Below are 6,000 nucleotides of genomic sequence, written 5' to 3'. Positions count from 1 at the left end.
TCTTCAAGGTATTCTCAGACGTCAGGTGATAGATTCAGGCTTTGGCCTTGGGTTTGGGTCCGGTTGCTTTGGTACAGGACTACTTTGGTTTTATTGGGAAGGCCCTTTTTCAGGTGTGATGGTTAAAGCTCAAACTCTGGAGAAGCAAAACAGAAGAGACGACTGGGTTAAAGTAAAACTAACCTGAGGGTAAAGAGAGGAAGCATCTGACACTGAAGTCCATAAATGCGGTGAAGTGAAACATCTTCAGACTCACCGTCTCACATTCATGCAGCTGCTGGACCATCGTGTCTTTGGCTGCGTCATCTCCTGACTGCTCGGCCTTCTCTCCGTTCTCTTTGGGTTTCTTCTCCAGCCAGTCCAGGTTTTCCTTCAGTCTGTGGTCACTGCATCACCTTCACCAGAAATTCCTGAGCCGGGACAGCGCCAACCGTTTTAGCTGCTTGTGCCGTCCAATCACCGGCCGCCGCGGTCACATGATGCGGCCATCTGACACGCTACTGCTGCTTTTGGACAACAACACGGGGTGACGTCATGCAGCCGACCAGCAAGTGGCTGTTGTGATGAATGCTTCCACACGTATGTGCACACATGCACACGCACACACACAAAGAAGACGTCTTAATGAATGAATAAAGGAGGAGCAGATGGCCGGCCCGGTGCCACTGGAAAACAGACTTTTGCTTGGTTTGGCACTTAATGAGCAATCTGCTGCCACTGTATCGCCTTGACCTACATCCCTCACACACACACATGCGCGCCTCTCTTAGTCTGCTTTAATTCAGTCTGGAAAATGTGTTGGAACAGGATCAGAACCTGTGCAGGTCCAGATGCTGGTCCAGTTCAGGAGGAGAACCTGAACCAGGTGGGATGTCGAAGGGCAACTTTCCCGTTGCTGGTCCTCCTGGTCCGACTCGACCCTGCAGGAGCATCTCTGATCTTTGCTCCATTTTAGCAAACATCCAGAAGCAGTAATGAAGATCTGAGAACGCAGGTTTGATTAAAGCAGTTATTAATAAACTGTTCACTTACTGACACCTAATAAATGTGAGGAATCTGTTTAAACTCTAAGTTTGTCTCAGTGAGCCGTTTGTAAAGTTATACATCCAAATTTTGCTTCTAACTAAATATTTAAATGTTTAGATCAGTATTTAGTTAGCAAGCTAACTATTTAGCTCCAAACTAAACATTTAGCTCTGCCTGAGCTAACTAAGTATTTAGTTTGAAACTGTGACTTTTATAACTGGATGAATAACTTGGTAAAATGTGACTTAGATAAATAAACCTCCATTTGTCTTATGACAGGTGTAACTTTACAAACGGGCCGTCCTCCTCTCGCCTTCGTTCTAAACTTGGCCGGTGAAATGCTAAATTGGCTGCCATATGGTGCGCTGCTTTCCAAGGGGCAGCTTTACTGCGCAGTGCTGGGGGTTAAACCCGGAGCTGTTTGTGTGGTGGGGCGGGGAGAGATGAGGATTTAGGCTCTTTCACTGACCCGCGCCCGACTGGGCTAATTTCTCTAATTTGCAGACAGTCTGGGCTCAGGCTCAGAGGCTAAAGAGCCGTCGCTCCAGGACAGCAGGTTGGCCGAATCACGGCGCTCCTGGACTCACATCCAGGACAGGCGAAGGGAATCCTCGCCGTACCGAGATGGAGGGAGGGGAGCAGATCAGAGAAGACCTGAGGTCAGCTTACCGAAGCCGTCTGAGACCAAATGACACACCTGGCTGTTTCATAACAGTCTGCTCCAAATCAGCACCTGTTGCCATGCAGAGGTTCTGCCTCGCCGTCCGTTAGAGGCCGGAGAAAGGAAGCAGCTGCTCAGCAGCCTTGCTGGAAAAGTGATGCGCTGGTGACAAACTGTGGCAGGTTCAGGCGCTCAGGTGAAACCTCCACCTGCTCTTTGTTTTACATACAGCTTGTTGTCATGACGACCAACTGACTGAGGTTGCTGTGGGCAGATATGACTAATGATGTCACTGCGTATTTAATGCATGAACACGTTTTCATGGTGTCACAACCTGAGGAAAGACAAGCAGCCGGTTTTGAATCATGGGAAAACGATCTGATCCGATACGAGAACCCAGCAGAACCAGCCTGACAGCATGAAGCAGGCCACAGCATCTCAAACAGCTACACTGTCAGACAGCAGGTTGTGGCTTCCAGAGAACCGCGATCACAGCATGTCACAAAAATAAAAACAGAAAAGTTCAGGTGGGATGTTTTTCATATTCCCCATTAACTGCTTGCATATCAAGATAATGGGCATTTTTCAAGATGGCCGATGTTTTCCAGCTTTTTAAACCAGTTATTGCCACTAAATGTTCCTCATTTTATGACTTGGACGAACTTCATCATATTTTCCACTTTGGTCATCCTGCTCAAAAAACTTTAAAGTAACAAATATGTAGAAAAATCAGAAACTGAAGACTTTGCTGTTAGGGTCTCTGACCAGGCATCAACTAGAAGGAGAAGAAGACGAGACAGACGTCTTAATCGTTAGCATTAGCTTCTGCTAATTTTGTATTTGGTTAGCAGTTTACGTCCTTTACAAACACAGCAACCATTTTGAAAAACATCCACCAGAAGAAGGAAACACAAGACCAAGAAAATCTATATTATTTCCATCCATCCTTTTTCTTGCACCTTGTCCCTGGTGGGGTCAGGAGGGGCTGCTGTCTCTCCAGGGATGGACTGGTCACCTGGACAGATGGCCAGTCCATCGCCGGGCAACACAGAGACAGACTGGATCATTTGGTTGATTTGACACCAAACTCATTCATTTAATTGGTGATTTTTGTGCAAAAATTAAATTTCCTTGACAACCGTGATGGTTTCTTGAAAAATTCAGAAAGGACAATATCAAGAAAACACCAGAAAGTCGACCTGCAAATGACTAGAAATAAAGGTTCTGAAATGGCCTAGTCAAAGGCCAGATCTGATTGAGGTCCTCTAGCATTAACTGTTCCTGTTGGAAAACCTTTCAATGTAAATAACGCTGCAGGTTCTCTCACCTGAGCTCCACTCGCCTACCCATGATGGTTTCCATGGTAACGGGGTCAGACTTGGTTTTACTGTGAAACCAGATGAAGCAACATGAAAACCTTGCTGCAGCTCCGGTTCAGAGGAAACACCGGCTGTGAGGCACTTCCTGTCCGCCTGACAGACCGCCATGTTGCTGCAGGTTGAATGTTGCTCCGCCATGTTGCTCCGCCATGTTGCTCCGCCATGTTGCTCCGCCATGTTGCTGCAGGAAGTGCGGCGGCCTGCAGAGCGATGAAGGTGAAACTCGGTTGGGTCTTCAACTCGGCTGAGATCAGATCAGATCTGAAGATCTCCGGGTTCGTTGACGGAACCGATCCAGAGGTGCCGCTCCCACCATGAATCACTTCCTGATCCTGTTTCTCTTCCTGCCTTCTTCCACTGTGGCTCCAAACGGCTCCAGCTGTAAACTCACCGTTGGCTCCAACCAGGCTACAAAAGTATTCACACCTTTTAAACTTTGTTCTGGCTTGTTTGTATTTCTGCTGAGCCAGTTATACACCGATACCCTTAAATACGTCCATGAATCTTTATTGACTGACAAAAAGGAAAACCAGAAAAAGTTCAGCATCTCTGAACACACCTGACTCCACTGTGAAACACGGTGATGGCAGCATCATGCTGTGGTGATAAATCCAGGACCACCCTGAACATCCAGACAAATGTATTATGGGATGGGTTAGAATAGTCTAGTCAAAGTCCAGACCTGAATCCATAGAGAATCTGTGGTAAGTTTGCAGATGTTCAAAGTTGGAGGAGAGAAAACCCCACAAGACCTGCAGACAGAAGAGTTCTGACTCTAATAAATGCACACCACACTTTTCAGATTTTTATCACAAGAACATTCGTCACCTGCCTAAAATAATGACCTGCGTTATTTTTACCAAAAGTGATTTTGCCAAAAAAAAAACAACAACAAAAAAACAAAAACAAATGAGTTTTGTTTTAAACTGATGGAGGCCATGATGTTGGGAAGAAGACGATACTGGAAACTAACCAGTAAATCCAGTTGCTGTGTTAAATAAAATCTGTTTTATTTACTGGTTGTTATGAGATGTGACAGAATCCAAACTGGACAGAAAGGTCCGCAGGTCCTGACGTTTTATAAAAAAACGAAACGGAAAAAACCTCAGCAGATTCTGAAACAACCAGAAAATAAAACCATGAACCCGTCAACCTGCTGCTGGGCGGACCGGGAACCGGAACCGGCCGGGCGGACCGGGAACCGGAACCGGCCGGGCGGACCGGGAACCGGCGCCATAAACCCGAACCCGGCTCCGTCTCAGTCATATCTAATATTTCTGGTTTCTTCCTGCCGTCTGGTTTGATCTGCAAACATCATAACTAAAAACAACATGAAGACACGGAGGAGGACGACGTTTCAGGCGTTCTGCAAAGTTCATAAACCTGGAATTTTAACATTTATAGAGAATTAAAGTTATTAAATTTAATTTAAAGGTTTCAACAGAAAAGATTTTAAATTGTTTTATTTAAGATTTAAAGGATTTTGCATGTTTACTTTGTAAAACTGCATAGAATAATCTTCACCTATTGATTATTGTGTTGCCATGGTTACAGCCTGATGCGCTCTCGTCTCATTATGGGATGTTGTTCATGGTGACGTTCTGAACAGGAAGCGGGGCCCCTGAGGCCCCATAAATGACCGGACCGGCCCTGCAGCCATTACAGACAGAGTGGCCTTTCCTCTGGGTTCTGAGGTCCAGTCTGGACCGGACCGGACCGGACAGCTGAGTCACAGCTGCTGGCGTTTGATTGGCTGACGGCTGCTTGTTTTCCAGCTGTGGCTCCAGAGGATTATCCAAACAGGAAGTGGATGATCAATCAGAGGAACGGCGGCGCGTTGTTTACCGAGCCTGACCCGCTTTCCACATCAGATCCATTTAACCCCAGGATTATCCGAGCAGACGAGCAGCAGTATGGAAATCACTTCCTGATTGTTTTCCTCTCTGTTTTTAACGGAGCTGAACGTCTCCGCGCCAAAAACACGATTTCTCGCATTTTATCTGAAACATAACGTAGAGCAGTATGCCTGGAAGAACGAAGGAAACTAAAAGTGAGGCACGGCAGTGGCAGCATCATGCTGTGGGAAGATGGCTGGAGATAAATCCAGGAAGAAAACCATTTAGAGGCTGCAGTAGAGCAGAGACTGGAGGTTCATAAAGAATGGCCCAGTCAAAGTCCAGACCAGAGTCCAACTGAGAATGTCTGTTAAGCTGATGGATAAAAACCTCAGAGTTCTAACGGGCTGAATACAGATGCATGCCACACTTTTCAGATGCATCCTTTCTCTGTGGCTTCAGATCCACTGAGGTCAGAACCGGTTCCGGCTTACCGGGTCGGGCTGCCAATACTTTTCAACACAAACATTTCTACACTGAAAAACACAAAATCCTGAAAGTAGTTCTGGTTTCCGGTGGAAACGTTCAGAAACAGGAGAGCAGATCAGAACAGGGTCACTTTCTACAGGGCGCCTCGACGTCACCTGCAGCATTTCCACCTTAAACTCGACTCGACCCTCTGAGGATTATGAAAGCAATCCTGTTTCCATATGTGGGAAGGAACATATGTAATCTATAAATCAGCCATAATCCAGGTTAGATTGGAACAAACAGAATCTGAACATTAATCTGCCGTGAGGGTGGGGGGGGGGGCTGTTTATGAGCTGAGGGCAAAACAACAACAACCACCAATCTGCTGCTGGGAGGTTCTACCGGGTTCTGCCAGGTTCTACCGGGTTCTGCTGGGCTGTACTGGGTTCTGCTGGGCTCTGGGCCATGACCCGGCCCGGTTCCACTCAGATTATTGCAGCGTTCTCAGAACTGCGGAGGTTGTCTGTGTTCTCTCTGCAGATATTTTTAGCTGATTGCGTCAGGCGGCCTCCTGCGCTGAGGTTAGCACCGCCGCTGCTGCGCCTGAAGCTTTCATGAAGCTTCGCCC

The sequence above is a fragment of the Poecilia mexicana genome, unplaced genomic scaffold (genome assembly GCF_051168715.1).
Source record: "Poecilia mexicana isolate PSO_F unplaced genomic scaffold, ASM5116871v1 scaffold_11, whole genome shotgun sequence".
In the NCBI taxonomy this organism is placed as follows: domain Eukaryota; kingdom Metazoa; phylum Chordata; class Actinopteri; order Cyprinodontiformes; family Poeciliidae; genus Poecilia; species Poecilia mexicana.
Note: the sequence above shows the minus strand (reverse complement) of the source record.